This window comes from Cucurbita pepo, unplaced genomic scaffold (assembly GCF_002806865.2).
Source record: "Cucurbita pepo subsp. pepo cultivar mu-cu-16 unplaced genomic scaffold, ASM280686v2 Cp4.1_scaffold000304, whole genome shotgun sequence".
NCBI lineage: Eukaryota > Viridiplantae > Streptophyta > Magnoliopsida > Cucurbitales > Cucurbitaceae > Cucurbita > Cucurbita pepo.
Window position 1 is genome coordinate 8,537 of NW_019646552.1, and position 18,400 is coordinate 26,936.

Consider the following 18,400-nt stretch of genomic DNA (forward strand, 5'->3'; position numbering starts at 1 on the left):
ATTCACGATGATTCTGGAGCTCCCAATGTTGGTTTAAGTTTTCCCTATAAATTCTGTAGTTGGGCCAATCGTTTGGAACAAGAATCGAGCAAGGTCGAGCACCTAGCTGTTGGCAATAAGTGTTTAGATTTTAGGTATCCTACTCTCAGGTTTCTTCCAAATTCGAGAGCAATTCTCCACCATTTCCTTTCAAACTGGTTCCTATAGCTTCTAAACAACATTACCCACAAGTTCTATGAAGGAATAGAGTCCTGAAAGTGCCTAGAAACCATTCCCCCAATCCAATCCGCCATTAAAAAGCTTCAAGGAAAACTCAAAATTTCAATCCAAGGATATACAAGTATTCTTCGAGCAAGGACGACCCCAATAGGTTTTTGTACCTCCAAGGAATGTTTCCATAGAAGACCACAAAGAGAAATAATCTCTGGAACGTTCCCAATTGAAGAAAATTCGTTTCGGGCTCAAATTGGAGGTAAGTGTCGAATTCCTATCTAAGACCACTTTTCCTTCAAATTAAGGATTCCTTTAGCTTCAGAAAAAGAAGATGAGTAACTTTGATGAAGGAATAAAGAGCTGAAACATCAAAGAACAAGATACCCAAGAGATTGTAAATCAGAGGCGTCGGGTAACTTGCAGACCGAGAGTGATTTCTCAAAATTAAGGTCCTACACTCAAAGTCATTCCTCCAAACTAATTCCTTTAAATTAAGGGAACAATAAGGAAGAGGTTTCGTGAAGAAATCGAGCCTAAAAAACCCCTAGAATCGGCTACCTAATAAGAAATCCTCTGTTTTTACTCCGGCGAGAAATCATATTTTGGACGAACTTTGGAAGCAAATATCTTAGGCTACAATCTGATGAGAAGGTATAAAATCAATCCCTAGCTCTTCCTTGTAACACCTTCTTTAAGTTTTATGAAGGAATCGAGGGGAGAAACAGTGTGATAGGAGCTGGGGAGGGCGAGTTTCAGACGGCAGCGCGAACGGTCGCACGCGTCTTCTCCCCGTCTGGAGGAAGAAGACGATGATGTGGCCAGTTCAGTTGAACTGGCCATGTCAACCCAAAACTCAACCTTCCCTCGGTTTTTCTCAATTTTAACCCGCTTCTAGATGGATTCTCATGAAAACTCTATGGTTCCAAAAAGTAGACACAATAAGGAGTCTGTGAAAGGAAAGTTGAGGTAAATCGGGTACCGGAAGCTCAAGAACAGAGGTTCTGAATGTCGACAACGAGGTAAGTAGCCACCTTGGAATTTTTTTTAAGAAATACTTGCAGGAATCTCTTGGATTTTCATATGAACACCAAGTACGAACTAGGATTAGATGAAAGAAAAACTCAAAGAACCGCAAGTTAAGACCTTAAAAAACCTATCAAATTGCTCGGTAGTTAGGTAACATTAGAATAACCCACTAGATGAACGTCGTTGCCTATAAAATTTTAATTCTGAGCATATTATAGCATTTTGAGGTTCTATATGAAGTTTAGTAGTCATTAGATAAGGATAGGTGGGTAAACCAAGAAATGGTGCAAAATGACCATAATGCCCCTAAGGATATCTACCTACAGTTCATGACCTAGATGACCTCCAAATGCTATGAAACCCTGAAGTAGATCCTATTTTATGATGTTTGATGATTTGGTAAAGTTGAAAGGCATTGGAACACGTTAAGTAGCAAAACCAAGAATTAGGGGTGAAATGGCCAAAATGTCCCTAGGACTTCTTATGAGATTTCAAGGTCTATACGTGCTCCGGATGATTTGCTACTTCTTATAAGGTCAATTATGAAGGACATGAAGATAAGTTTGAGGTTTCAATTTGATTGGAGTAAGTTTGGAACCTAAACCAAGTTAGGATCCAAGAAACACCTAAAGGAAACACAATAAGACTTCAGACTCTTCTAGAACCCTCTAAAGAACTCCCTAAGAATCTATGACCTTCTAGAACAACTTACACTAAGATGGGAGTAGTCTAAGGTCACGGAGGAACAAGAAGAGAGTAAGTTACCTTAGCCACGAATCAAGAACCTCCTAAGAACTCCCACGGTACAGCATGCTCATGACTTAGACTAAGCTACTTGGAATGGATGAAGCCTTGAACGTAGGTAAGCAGACTGTATTATAGGGCAAGCCCTTGATGCAGTATTAAGAATACATCGCTTGGAACGTAAGAAGCCTTGGATATAGGTTTTCAAACTATGTAGCTTGGAACGCATGAAGCCTTGGGCATAGGTTAAGCAGACTGTATTATAGGGCAAGCCCTTGATGTAGGTTTTCAGACTATGTCGCTTGGAACGCATGAAGCCTTGGGCATAGATTAAGCAGACTGTATTATAGGGCAAGCCCTTGATGCAGTTTTAAGACTACATCGCTTGGAACGTAAGAAGCCTTGGATGTAGGTTTTTAGACTGTCATTTGGAATGCATGAAACCTTGGGCATAGGTTAAGCAGACCATATCGAAGGGCAAGCCCTAAGATGCGGTAAGACTACGTCGCTTGGAACGCATGAAGCCTTGGACGTAGGTTAAAGCTGTGTCGCTTAGAACGCATGAAGCCTTGGACACAGGATTCTCAAGTACATGTCTAGTGCCGTAAATCCTAGGGGGAGTGTCTTGGAGAACGAATCAATAATAGAACAAGAACCAAGAAAGTACCAAGAACAAGAGAAAGATCAAGGACTAGAACATGGATCAAGATCTTAGTTTTAAGGACAAGAACCAGGAACAAATGACCAAGAACCAAAAACCATAGTGCCAAGGCCCTTAAAGGAAAACCAAGATTTTAGGGTTTAAGAACCAAGGTCCTCAAGAAAGATCAAGATAAGAATCTCAAGTCAAGAACAAGAATTAAAGGGGCTTAAGTACTTACAACAAGAACAAGATCAAAAACAAGCAAGAACAAAGAATGTGGTACCCTAGCATATCAAGGACACTATTAAGAGCCTATAAGTAGGCTACTTACTAAGTCTTGTACTCATTCCTTATTCTCCATTTTTTTTCCAAGTAATAAGGAGCTGGTCGAGGTCGGGAGCGGACTCTGGAGCAGGTGCCATAGACTAATCTCACCCGTCGTCTTAACCCTTTTATTTTAAAATGTTTTGCGTCTGTTCCTTATTCTGTCTTTTAACTATTATGTTGTATTTTAAATTATAATGTGCCCACACTATTTTGGTATAATGTAAATTATGTTTTAAATTTTAATGATTTTATTTCGTAAAAAAATTTACCCGTCTTTTAGAGCCATCGCATCAGCCATGTCCTGAGAGAGCTTCATTTGTGTAAATGAGTGCAAACAATGTTCAACAATTCCTAGAGTGTACACGTGAATAAAGTGTTGAGTGTTCACGTGATAAAGTGTTGTGAGGTCTTTTGTATTTTCTTAACCTACTTTTGCAGCAAAGTTTTACAAATAGATTCGATGATGAATCCTCTTGAAGAAGTGGAGAATGATACGAACCAAGACATCTCAATCGTGCAATATAAGCTTAAGGAAGATGATTTTTATTTATCCTAGTTACAAATTTTTTTGTGGATCTCACTAATGTATTTTATGAATTTTTATTCACATTTAGGTTACTTTTACGGTAACAACAAGGAAAAAAAAAGTTAGCGATCTCGTGGGAGCAACAACCCTCGCATCAGAAATCTCGCGATAGACATACATCGCTTGGAACGTAAGAAGCCTTGGATGTAGGTTTTCAGACTATGTAGCTTGGAACGCATGAAGCCTTGGGCATAGGTTAAGCAGACTGTATTATAGGGCAAGCCCTTGATGTAGGTTTTCAGACTATTTCGCTTGGAACGCATGAAGCCTTGGGCATAGATTAAGCAGACTGTATTATAGGGCAAGCCCTTGATGCAGTTTTAAGACTACATCGCTTGGAACGTAAGAAGCCTTGGATGTAGATTTTTAGACTATGTCGTTTGCAATGCATGAAACCTTGGGCATAGGTTAAGCAGACCATATCGAAGGGCAAGCCCTAAGATGCGGTAAGACTACGTCTCTTTGAACGCATGAAGCCTTGGACGTGTGTTAAAGCTGTGTCGCTTAGAATGCATGAAGCCTTGGACACAGGATTCTCAAGTACATGTCTAGTGCCGTAAATCCTAGGGGGAGTGTCTTGGAGAACGAATCAATAATAGAACAAGAACCAAGAAAGTACCAAGAACAAGAGAAAGATCAAGGACTAGAACATGGATCAAGATCCTAGTTTTAAGGACAAGAACCAGGAACAAATGACCAAGAACCAAAAACCATAGTGCCAAGGCCCTTAAAGGAAAACCAAGATTTTAGGGTTTAAGAACCAAGGTCCTCAAGAAAGATCAAGATAAGAATCTCAAGTCAAGAACAAGAATTAAAGGGGCTTAAGTACTTACAACAAGAACAAGATCAAGAACAAGCAAGAACAAAGAATGTGGTACCCTAGCATATCAAGGACACGATTAAGAGCCTACAAGTAGGCTACTTACTGAGTCTTGTACTCATTCCTTATTCTCCAATTTTTTTCCAGGTAATAAGGATCTGGTCGAGGTCGGGAGCGGACTCTGGAGCAGGTGCCATAGACTAACCTCACCCGTCGTCTTAACCCTTTTATTTTAAAATGTTTTGCGTCTGTTCCTTATTCTGTCTTTTAACTATTATGTTGTATTTTAAATTACTAATGTGCGCACACTATTTTGGTATAATGTAAATTATGTTTTAAATTTTAATGATTTTATTTCGCAAAAAAATTTACCCGTCTTTTTGAGCCATCGCATCAGCCATGTCCTTACAGAGAGCTTCATTTGTGTAAATGAGTGCAAACAATGGCCAACAATTCCTTGAGTGTACACGTGAATAAAGTGTTGAGTGTTCACGTGATAAAGTGTTGTGAGGTCTTTTGTATTTTCTTAACCTACTTTTGCAGCAAAGTTTTACAAATAGATTCGACGATGAATCCTCTTGAAGAAGTGGAGAATGATACGAATCAAGACATCTCAATCATGCAATGCTTTTAAGGAAATATAAGCTTAAGGAAGATGAGTTTTATTTATCCTAGTTACAAATTTTTTTTGTGGATCTCACTAATGTATTTTATGAATTTTATTCACATTTAGGTTACATTTACGGTAACAACAAGGAAAAAAAGAAAAGAGTTAGCGATCTCGTGGGAGCAACCACCCTCGCATCAGAAATCTCGCGATAGACATAAATGCATTTTATGACTTTTTATTTCCTTAATGCATTTTCAGTGAGCGCCAAAGATCTAGTAGAAGTAGAAAACAAGCTAGAGAGACAAAACCGATAGACTTTTGGATCCAGGTTCAACACGGGTGGCCCAACAAGCACTAAATCACTCCCAGCAGCCCACGACCTGAAAAGGACACTCTTCGAGAAATGCATGCGTGACTTGACAAACTAGTCATGCTCTTCTCATGTGTAGCGCACACGCTTCCCACGTCAGTCGCAACTCACACGACTCGTGTGTCAACTCCATCATCATTTGTTTTCTAGTTTTTGGATATATATGTTTATTATCATTTCTTATATGTTTTCGATTTATTTACGAATTTTATTTTTATTATGTAAGTCCATGGGACTGATGAAACATTTAAAATGAATATTTCCACATAAAAAGATCACATCATGCATATGGTACGACTCTATTTTAGTAAAAAAAAAAAAAAAAAGATCATTACATTTTCATAGTGGTTAATTATAGTCCTAAAAGTATGAATGACACCACTCTTAAAATTCCTCATTTTCATAGTAGCTAATTACAGTCCTAAAATTATGAATGATACAACTCTTAAAATTCCTAGTTGAAGGTTAAGGGTTTCATGTGGAGGCTATATATAGCCACTTATGTTGTCTTGTAGACTTGAAAAAGGTAGTAAAAAGATCATTTATGCCTTCTTTTAACTAAGTAATAAGTTTTTTTTAGTAATGCTATGTAGTTTAAGTTGTATGTTTAGTATCATCTAAGCTTGACATGATCGATCTTGCCTGTGGAGTGATTCAAATCTCAAACAAGTATTTTTTTTTCTCTAAGATATTCAATCAACAAAGTAATTCGTTATCATGAAGCATGATTTAACTTCGGTTTGATGACGGAGACGCCTCGTGGAGGGACACTGAAAGAAGGACAATCAAACCAANTAACAAAGTAATTTGATATCATGAAGCATGATTTAACTTCGGTTTAATGACGAAGATGCCTCGTGGAGGGACACTGAAAGAAGGACAATCAAACCGAAAAAAATAGGTGAGTGATGTGTGGTTCGCTGCCACTTTTATGTATTGCAGGATAAGTAGTGTCCCTTATTTTTGCTGACTATGTTATTTCACATGTAGTATGATGATATTACAGCTAGGTTTCAATCGTGGGACCTGTGAGTTATGGGCCCACCACTCTTCTGGTGATATTAATCATTTTGATCTCTAGCTTTCATCATAGATGTTTAGTTCACTTATGGCAAACTTTGAGACAGTATATAAAAAGGTATTAACGACCCTTCAACCCTTATATCTATCTCCATGACTTAGACATTCTAACTTTACTTTTGATATTTTTACTACTTTTTCTATATTTGTACTTTTTTTTTATTTTTTTTATAGTAGTATGATTGGGTGTCCTTGGCTTTTCTTCGTCGCGAGATAGCTTTCATCTACGCTTTCCGTTATGATGTTCGATGATTTGAGCAAACTGTGAGTCCTACCTGATTGGGGGGCTCTCATCTACAATGAGATGCAACGTGTTGTGTCGCACATGATTAAACATGCATGCATAGGCGGCGTGTNGACGTAAGTGATGTTTGAATTCCGAAGGAAAATCCTACCTAAGGTCCAACAAAGCCACAAAGCCGGGTGAAAAATGTGAATAGGGATTGAGTACTCCTTAAGGTTTTCTGTGAGCGTGTCAAGATTAGACTCCCCATAGTAGATGTATTGTCAAAACAGACAATATGTGCTAGTAGCGGACTTGAGGTTTTAAAAAAAATAAAAATAAATGACAATTATGGGATTAGAAACAAATCCCTTTTTAAACCAGCGGCTAAATCTAGCACCTTGGACCACTAAGCCAAACTATCCCAACAACTATGTTTGGACTACTAAGATAGTNACATCATGATGCATGGGTCATGTTTTTTGGAACCGAGATGACCATGAGATGCAACGTTGTTGTGTTGCAAATGATTGAACATGCACGCATAGGCGGCGTGTGCGGTCAAATAAGTTTTAATTCCACATTATTCATGTTTGAAACCCGTAGGCAAACCCTGCCTAAGGTCCAACAAAGCCACAAAGCTAGATGAAAAATATGAAAGGGAATTAAGTACTCCTTAAGGTTTGTCATGATTGTGTCAAGATCACAAAGCCGCACATTTGAAAAAGAATGACTTTGACACGATGCACTGGTCGGAGTTGGTCTAGACTCTCTCCATAGTAGACGCGTTTTAAAACCACGATGTTTACAACGATAAATAAAAAGTCAAAACAAACAATATGTGTTAGCAGCGGGCACGAGGCTTTACAAAAAAATGAAAATAAATGACAGCTGTGGGATTTGAATCCATGCCCTTTTGAACCAGAGTCGAAGTCTAGCACTTTAGACAACTCACCAAACTGTCCTGACGAATGTGTTTGGACAAATCAAGATGGTCGAGCTATCTCGAGACATGAGATTACAATACGATGCATGAGTTGTGCTGTTGGGAACCGAGATGACGATGAGATTCAACAATGTTGTGTCACACATGATTGAACATGCACGCATAGACAGCGTGTGTAGTCAAACATGTTTTAATTCCACATTATGGATGTTTGAATGCTGAAGAAAAACTCTGCCTAAGGTATAACAAAGCCATAAAGTCGAGTGAAAAATGTGAATGGAGATTGAGTACTCCTTTAGATTTGTCGTGAGCGTGACAAGATCACGAGACACTAGTCGGAGTTGGGTTAGAATCTCTTCATAATAGACGAGTTTTAAAACCACGAGGTTAATAGTGATACATAAAAAGTCAAAACAAGTAGGGCTTGAGGCTTTATAATAAAATGAAAATAAATGATAGCTAGGGGATTTAAACCCATGCCCTTTTAAAACTAGAGCCCAAATCTAGCATCTTAAACCACTCGACTAAACTGACAGATGTGCCTTGACAAACCAAGATAGTCAACCTATCTCTAGACATGAGATTGCAATACAATGCATGGGTTGGACAATGAGATGCAATGATGTTGTGTCGCACATGATTGAACATGCATGCATTGGGTGTGGTCAAATAATTTTTAGTTCCACATTATTGATTTTTCAAACCCGAACGCAAACCCTACCTAAGGTACAACAAAGGGTGAAAAATGTGAATGGGGATTGAGTACTCCTTTAGGTTTATCGTGAGCGTGTCAAGATCACGAGGCCGCACATTTGAAAAAAAGTAAGACCATGACAACTGTGGGATTTGAACCCACGCCCTTTCGGACCAAAGCCTAAATCTGGCGCCTTAGACCACTCGACCAAATTGTCCCAACGAATATGTCTAGAAAAACCAAGATGATCGAGTATCTCAAGACCTATGTTTTGCCAATTTTCTTTTCTTGATGGGAATGTTATTTATTGTTGGTATCAAAGTCATCTTTCGATTCTGGAAACTGTGGGTTATGGGCCCACTATGCTTCAGCTACGCCACTCTGATTTATCTTTTCTTTATGGGAGATATGTTTTACAAATTTTCTTTTCTTGATGGGAATGTTATTTATTGTTGGTATCACTATGCTTCCGCTACGCCACTCTGATTAGTTAATTAGTATCATTGATCCCTAGTAGATGCATTTATAATCGTGAGGTTGAAGGTGATGGGCCCACTATGCTTCGGCTACGCCACTCTGATTTATCTTTTCTTTATGGGAGATATGTTTTACAAATTTTCTTTTCTTGATGGGAATGTTATTTATTGTTGGTATCACTATGCTTCCGCTACGCCACTCTGATTAGTTAATTAGTATCATTGATCCCTAGTAGATGCATTTATAATCGTGAGGTTGAAGGTGATGGGCCCACTATGCTTCGGCTACGCCACTCTGATTTATCTTTTCTTTATGGGAGATATGTTTTACAAATTTTCTTTTCTTGATGGGAATGTTATTTATTGTTGGTATCACTATGCTTCCGCTACGCCACTCTGATTAGTTAATTAGTATCATTGATCCCTAGTAGATGCATTTATAATCGTGAGGTTGAAGGTGACAATATTTGTTATATATATATAACCTTTATTTTATTCGCTTGAGTATGAGTACTCGTGAAACAAGAAGTTATAATCTGAGCAATACCTATCACCTGTCTTTGAGTATGAGCATTCCTGTGAAACCAAAAGTTATACGGACCTTGTAGTTGGTGGGAATGTTATTTATTGTTGGTATCAGAGCCAGGTTTCGACCTTGGGACCTATGGGTTATGGGCCCACCACGCTTCTGCTGCGCCACTTTAATTAGTTAATTAATATCATTTTGATCCCTAACATATGCTTTTAAAACCGTGAGACTCACGACGATACGTAACGTGCCAAAGTAGACATTATTTGCTGGCGGTCGACTTGACTATTACATAACCTAAATCACCATAAGTGAATTCATTCCAAGGAATATTATGCTTACACTCTTCATTGAGAGCGGTAGTTATCCTTTGAGAAATATACTTTGGAAGTCCTTCAATGAAGCGCATCATCCATAATTAAAGGGTACTATCACGTCTTGTCATAACCTTAGTTACAATTATATCTTTGTACCATCAGAAGTAGCTAACTTTTCGCATCTTATAATCATAATTATTTTCTCAAACGTCCAGTATGGATTTCTAGTTCGCCTACCACAAACTTTAAGACAATATATAAAAGGGTATTAATGGCTATTCAACACTTGTATCATTCTCCATAACTTGAGATATTCCAATTTCACTTTTTATATTTGTACTTCTTTTTCTATAGTAGTTTGGTTGAGTATCCTTTGCTTTTCTTCGTTGGAGATCTGCTTCTCCAACCCATCCTTGAGTACTCCTGTGAAACTAAAAGTTACAATTTGAGCAATAGCGTGGTCAAACTTACCTCGAAGCCTATAGGCGCTAGCTCCCATCAACATTTTGTTGATTACATTTATGACTAGATGACCGGATAGACCATCTATATTCCACTTATGTATGCATGTTCCTTCATAGGTGGATTGATTCATTTGAGTTTTTTCTTCGCACGGAACATCGGGGAAAGAGGGCTTAGGATACCAATTTTTCTTCATCTAGTTTTTTGGACTTTGTCCTCTAATTTAACAATTTTGTTGATGAGGTCTATTTTTTGGGCATCTTTTCTTTTTTGGAGAAATCATTTTTAAGATTTTTGAGGTCATTCTCATATGGTTCATTATGTCACTAAAAGTTTAATTACTTAAGGTTCTATCAAAATTAAAAGATTGTTTAGCTTTTCTTCAATCAGAGCAAGTGCCTCTTATGTTGAGCGGAGACTGATTACTTTGTCTAAAATAGCTGGTATGAACAAATGAACTTTCCTCAACTTTTGGGAATCTCACGCCATTAATATTTGCAACAGTTTTTTTTTTATTTCTTTTGTTGTCGTTTTTCCTTAATTTTTCCTTCAATCTTCTTAACTTGTCTTGCAATGGTTGAGAGAATCATGTTTGAGAAGTTATTTTGATGTTGGATATTTAGGATATCCTTAGAGGTTGTAATGTCTTTTTCAGGAATTCTTTATCAGTGGACAATTCATTTGTGATAATATCGATCTGGTTGAAGATAGATGTAGTATCCAATTAGGTTTGAGTTGGAGATCTGGGATTGCCCTCATAATCGACTAAAACTACTTCTTTGTTGTAATCAACTGACTCTATTTGCATAGACTTTGACATGTTTATTTTTTATGGTGATCTCGAGATTCCTGAGGTACTAGATCTCGTGCTTAAGAATCTTTACCTTTGGAAAGAAAATTTAATTTTCATTGAATTTTACTTTTACATTTTCCATTATCATGTTCGATGATTTGAGTAAACTGTGGGTCTTTCCTTATTGGAAGGCTCACATATTTAAGGATCCAGGTAGAATTCTTAGTAATCTGATCCCATGAAAGGGTTTTGGAAACAGGTGGACGATTTCTCCAGATTTACCTCATGAGCATAGTAAATCTTTTTGGAGAAGATCTAAGAGTTATGGGGGAGATATTTGAATGCTTAACTTGTAAAATATACTGAAAATGACTACTATGAAGTGAGTATCTAATGAGATGTTAAGGTTCTATATGTGAACATCAAACATGAGAGCAGAAAGGATATGACGATCCTTTAACGAAAAGTAAATAGTTTTGATGTCTTTCGAAAAATGGTCATTTACAAGATCTGCCACAAAGGAAAAACACTGAATTTCTCAACTCAATGTCTAGGCTACTAGCAGTTTTAGCCCAGACATCTTCGGTAGGTGATTTTTAAAAGATTCTTCAAGAGGCCGCTTCAATCGGTTTAACGTCTTCTCCTTCCATCATTGAAGAAGAAGACACAATATATGACCTTAATGATCGTTCTTAGATTCACATCCTCAAGGTTTGTAACAACAAACGCCACCGACCACAATTGTCATTTGAAAATGATGATTCCTTTGACACTGTGAGTCATTTGAAAATTTTATATTCCATCATCAAGTTTTTGACATTATTATTAGATTATGACATGTTTAACAAGATTTGCTTGAGGATTGTGATATGGTTGCAATGGCACATTACCCGTGTCCCATAAAATGTGGCCCTTATTTGCATATTTTTCCAAGTCAGGATTTATGCCTGAGATAATGATGGATCTTAATCTTAAAATAGATAACATTTCTATGGTTGATGAAAGAAACAAGAAAGTAAGAGATGGCATAGGTGTGTCAATATTGCTCCCCAATCCATGTGTCGAAGGTTGGATCATGCACCCGCTATCAAGAAAGTATGTCGTAAATGGTTTAGCATGTACACGGGAGAGTCTGATGCTCAAGAGAATCCAGATGGATGAATGTTTGAAATGTCCTAATGAGGTGATTAACACATGGGTCAGTTCCCAACGTATGTGTTTGAGCAAACTAAGATGGTCATGCATCATATCATGATGCATGGATCGTGTTGTTGAAAACTGATATGACAATGAGAAGCAACGTTGTTGTGTTGCGCACGATTGAACATGCATGCGCAGGCAACGTGTGTGGTCAAACAAAATTGAATTCCACAAAAGTGATGTTTGGTTGCCGAAGGCAAGTAATGCCTAAAGCTAGACTTGTAGCTCAAGGTTATTGTCAGGAGGAAGGTATAGACTATGAAGAACTTTTGCACCCGTTGCTAGATTATAAGCTATTAGAATGTTACATGCATTTGCTTCTTACAAAAATTTTATATTATATCAAATGAATGTGAAAAGTGCATTCTTAAATGGTTATATTATGGAGGAAGTTTATGTAAAAGTGATGTTTGGTTGTCGAAGGCAAGCAATGCCTGAAGCTAGACTTGTAGCTCAAGGTTATTGTCAGGAGGAAGGTATAGACTATGAAGAAACTTTTGCACCCGTTGCTAGATTATAAGCTATTAGAATGTTACATGCATTTGCTTCTTACAAAAATTTTATATTATATCAAATGAATGTGAAAAGTGCATTCTTAAATGGTTATATTATGGAGGAAGTTTATGTAAAACAACCTCGTGGATTTGAAAATTTTTACTTTCCACGTCATGTCCATAAGTTGAAAAAGGCTCTTTAGGGCTTAAAACAAGCTCCAAGAGCTTGGTACGATAGACTTAGTAATCTTCTTATTGAGAATGATTTCAAAATGGTAAGCTCGACACTACTCTCTTTATTAAAATTAAAGAAAATGATATGCTATTGTGCAAATATATGTGGATGATATTATATATGGTTCTACTAACCCTTCTTTATGTGAAGAATTTTCTAAATGTATGCATAATGAGTTTGAGATGAGTACGATGGGAGAGCTCAGTTTCTTTCTTGGACTTCAAATCATACAACTGAAAGATGGTATCTTCCTAAATCAAGAGAAGGACATCAAGGATTTACTCAAAAGGTTCAAGTTCAATGAAGGTAAGATTGCAAAAACTCCAATGAGCACATCTACCAAGCTTGATAAGGATGAAAAATGTAAATGTGTAGATATAAAATCTTATCGAGGTATGATTGGATCTTTACTTTACTTGACTGCTAGTAGACCTGATATTGTGTTTAGTGTATGTCTTTGTACTAGGTTTCAATCTTGTTCTAAGGAATCTCATCTACATGCCGTTAAAAGAATATTTAAATATTTGCTTGGGACTATTAATTTAGGATTGTGGTATCCTAGAAATGTTGGGTTTAAATTGGTAGGATATTCTGATGCGGATTTTGAGGGAAGTTTACTTGATCATAAAAGTACTAGTGGAACTTGTCAATTTCTGGGTAGTTCATTACTTTCTTGGTTTAGTAAAAAGTAAAATTCGGTTGCCTTATCTACTACGAAGCCGAATATATTGCGGTTGCTAGTTGTTGTGCTCAAATTCTTTGGATGAAACAAACTCTTTTGATTTTGGATTAAAATTTGATAGTGTGCCTATATTTTGTGATAACACTAGTGCTATTAATTTAACCAAAAATCTTGTTCATCATTCTATAACTAAACATATGGACATTAGACGATTATTAGCAGATATTTTTACCAAACCGTTCAATGAAGAAACTTTTTGCAAAAATAGGCTTGAGCTTGGTATTACTAGGTGTAATATATCTTGAATTTTATAATCTTATTTAAAGGCATGTTCTTAGGAGGAGCATGTCATTCTTTCATTATTTTTTATTGTTCATTACAATACAAAGGGGAGAAATTTTTTTATGATTACAAAGGGGAGAAAATTAGGAAAAATATGTTTAAGTTTGTTATTTTATAATTAATGAATCACTTTGTTGTTATTTTATAATTAATGAATCACTTCGTTGTTGTGATGTTTCATAACTCATTGAAGCATTAATATAGGAGGAGAATATGGATGTGAGTGAATTTCAAATGTCTGGTGATATATTAGAATGACTATGATGATGCATTGATACTGGTATCACGATATTATTATTTGGACATGTTCATTATTTTAAGTTTTATGGTTTTATGGATTTCATACTATTTTTCTTGAAATGGTTTGTCATCCTAAGAAAGGGTGAGATTGTTGACTTTTTGCCCTTTAATCTCAAATTAATTAATTTTAATTAATTAATTAATTGACGTTGGGATGATAACAAACTTATCTCCAATTATTAACAATTCTCAGTATTTTGTCCACAGTGTAAGACTAAGAATAACGATTTGAACGTCTTTTTTAGTTCACTCAAATTAGAGATAAAACGGAGAAGTTTCGGTCAAGACAAGATACCCGACGTGATGATGTGGCAGCAAAATTGACATCATGGACCAATCAAATTCAAAACAAGATAGTTGACGTGATGATGTGGTGACAAAATTTACATCATGAACCAGCGGGCAAAATTGACATCATGGACCAATCGAAGTATGACATTTATAATTTTGGTAGAGTAACAAATGGTGAAATTTTCGATTGCTTTAATCTAAAATAAAAGTTTTCAGTTACTACTTGAATGAAAACTAGTTTTCTTGAATTATAAAATTATTTAAATTACATTTATAATATTTCAATTAGATTTATAAAACTTTCTAATTAGTTTTAAATGTTACACGTGGTTTTCATTAATATTTTTTTTATTATATTATTACATTTAAATATATATATATATATATAATGAAAATGAATTTAAAATGTTTTGAATATTTATTTAAAATAATACTATAAATATATAAACATGTGGTCTATAATTTTTTACGATAAATTTAAAAATAAATAAATATTATTTTTCGTGTCTTCACGTCTAAGTGGTCCATATCAATTCCTATTTTTACAACTTCATCACTATTTAAATTCATCATCTTTCATATTTTTCATAATACAACACACACAACATAGAACACAATACACAATTTCCATAGTTTTCTCGACTTCATCACTGTTTAAACTCATCACCTCTTCCTATTTTTCAGAACACAACACACAACGTAGAACACAATTTTCATAGTTTTCTCGATCTAAATTTTTTGTTTAAAATCCTCCATTGTTGCTCTCTCAAAGCTTCCAATTCTATTTCTCTCATCACTTCTTCATATTTTTCAAAACACAACACACGATACATAGAATACAATACACAATTTCCATAGTTTTCTCAATCTACAATTTTTGTTTAAAAGCCTCCATTGTTGCTCTCTCGAAAGCTTCCAATTCTATTTCTTGTTTATCTTATTCTTGAGAGAAATGTCTATTGTATTGTGAGAAAATTGTAAATCTATTACTTCAGAGAGTTGTGTGTTTCTATAAGATTTCAGACAGTTGTACCGGTTTGATCCTGAGCCGTGGAAAGGATTGAGTTTGCTCTTGAACTCGTAAAAAGAGCAGAGTACCATTTTGATCTTGAGCTGTGGAAAGGATTGAGTTTGCTCTTACACTCGTAAAAGGTGTGGTGTAGTAGTTCGGCTCGGGCTCTAATCCGAGAAAAGACTCAGAAAGTTTTATTCAAATTTCCAAGAGGCGCTTGGGTAGTGGAGTAGGTCGAGTTTGACCGAAACACTGTAAAACTAAGGTATATTTTCTAACCCTTTTCCTATTTAAATTCTTTTTTCTATTTAAATTCTAAATGATTGTTAATTTTTATGGCATGGTATCAAGTTTTATTGTTATTAAAAAAAATATATATTGTTGAAACCGTATTCGCCCCTTCTAGGGTTGTCATATCGATCTAACAAGCTCTCCATACAAACTGAATTAAACAGAGGAATTCGCATCTCAACCATGTAAAATTGATGGAATGAGAAAAGAGAATAAGGAAATAGAGAGTTATCCGTTTTGTTCTCATTCTGGAAGTTCCCTTTCCTTGAGCTCTCACGTTCACCTCTTTGCCCTAATCAATCCTTGTTGGTCTTCTTTTACTTCTTCCGTCAATAGTTGCTGGATTAGGATTTTCTTATTCTCAATCCTTGTTGGTCTCCTTTTACTTCTGCCGTCAATAGTTGCTGGATTAGGATTTTCTTATTCTTCTCTGGTTTCACAGCAGAGCTGCTGCTGTCTAATCCGATTTCTCTCCCCAAGTGTGGCCCCTCCCTATTTTAGGTATCCTTTTCCTTTTATAATGCTTTTTTCTTCTAATTTATGGCTGAGAAAGGATAAAATTGTCCACCTACAATGTTTCTAATTTGGTAGCCAATGATCCACATGGACTGTTGATGTGGATTAAAATTTCCAGGTCATCCCCGAAAAGTTTCCTTTCCGGATTGCTTCAGCATCAAGGTTTGCAATTTATTTCTAGATTTGCTGATTGCTTCAGCATCAAGGTCTGCAATTTATTTCCAGATTTGCAAGCAGTGTTGTTTCCAAATTTGCTATAGCATCATGGTTTCAGCATAAATGTTCTAGAATTTTACCAAATAGTTCAATTAAGCGTACAATTAAGCTCGATTTATGAAAATTAATCTTCTTTTCATATTAAACCACAATTGGCTATTTCATGTATACTAATTAGAATAAATGGAGCAATTAATGAGAAAATGGTGAGTATAAGTGCAAAATTAACTATAAAAAGACTTGATATAACTCTACTTTTGGAGAGTTATAAAAAAAACGAAAAAAAAAAGAAGANTGTTGAAAATTACCAAAAGAAGAGATGAGGAGCAATATCATGGCAATAATGAAAGCCAAGTTGAGACAAAATTTGTTTGGGATTATGTTGTATTGTAAATGGGTTGATGGGAAGAGGTTAGTTTCATTGTTGTCCATTCCATTGTATAATCTTTGGGACAATATTCAATTAATTTACTAATATGAATTTTAGAAATACAACATTAAATGGGATGTTATGAATTTAATACAATAAGGTTACCATTTACAAACTTAATGTAAAGTTTTTATTTCTTCCAAAAGATGGAAAGAATTAAAAAAAAAGNAAGTAATGAATTGGGATCAAGTTTTAATTTCTTCCCAAGGATGGAAAGAATTAAAAATATATATATATATATCATTTTAATCTCACCCATAAGAAATATTTTTCGGGTTGACCAGTTACAACAGCCCAAGTCCACCGCTAATAGATATTGTCTGCTTTGATCTGTTACAATAGTCCAAGCTTACTGTTAACAAAAATTTTCTTCTTTGATATGTTACAACCGTCCAAGCCCACCGCTAAAAAATATTGTCCATTTTGAGCCGTTACATATTGCTCTCAACCTCACGGTTTTAAAACGTGACTGCTTGGGAGAAGTTTCTACGACATTATAAGGAATGTTTCGTTCCCCTCTCCAACCGATGTGAGATCCCACAGTTACATTTTTATTATACTTCGAAGTTTAGTTTCCATTTGGTTATTGGTTCGAATATTTTACATTTTACTCCTAGTTGTCAGTAATGCTCAGTTTGGTCTTTAGCATTATCTTTTGGTTAATTAATTTAAAATAATTATGATGCTGATCCATTTTGTATCATATCGAAGAGATTCCTAGGTTCGGGCAAAAGAAGCAATGTCACTCGATCACTATCAAACTGACTGCAATCTTTTTTGTCCGTGAGGATCCCAATCCAAACAGAGTGCCTTCTACTTCTAATAGGTCATGAACTAGATCAGAATCATCTCAATGAGTCCATAAGAAGTGTTCCCATTTTATTCATCGGGTCCGGATAGAGACCAAAGGTCTTGAACGATCGATCCAGCAGAACAACTCAAAAAATAAAAAAGTATCGTTAATTTCTTCATAAATTTTTTAAAATTTATTTAATTCTTTTAAACATTTATAGATATTAACCTTACAAACCAAAACATCGTAATTAGTAAAAATTCATGGATGAAAATGTAAATTATGTGTAACGACTCTAATTTTAAAGTATGCAATATACATATTACGAGAGTTTTCAAATGTTTTCATGAAACCTTGGAGCCTTTATAGAAATATTTCAAATATTTACTTGACAATAAAATTTAAATTAATATAAAGTAATAATTATGAATCATGTTTTTAACAGAAAAAAAATGTTAGGAAGAGAATGACTATTTAAAAAAACACCATAAGTGAGCCTATTGTTAAGATAAAAAAAATACACACATGTAAGTCTTTCAATGTTTAATGGGACCTAAAATCATATTCTTGTTTTAGGCTTATTTAAGACAAGGTCGTAGTACTGGACTGGTGAGGAAGGTGAAAACATCAACCATGTGATGACTCCAGTATTTTTGTGTATTAAAATGCATCTACTTCAATTTGTTTTATGTTTTCGGGTATAGACAAGGTCATGGCACGCGAGAGGGACGAGGAAATT

The 18,400-nt window shown here is 35.5% G+C and overlaps 1 non-coding gene across 1 annotated transcript; it reads right to left on the reverse strand.

Annotated features, from left to right (window-relative positions):
- Window positions 1-8,419: 8,419 nt before the first annotated feature.
- Window positions 8,420-8,499, reverse strand: TRNAL-UAG. Its single transcript has one exon. It is a non-coding gene; the product is annotated as a tRNA-Leu (tRNA).
- Window positions 8,500-18,400: the final 9,901 nt, after the last annotated feature.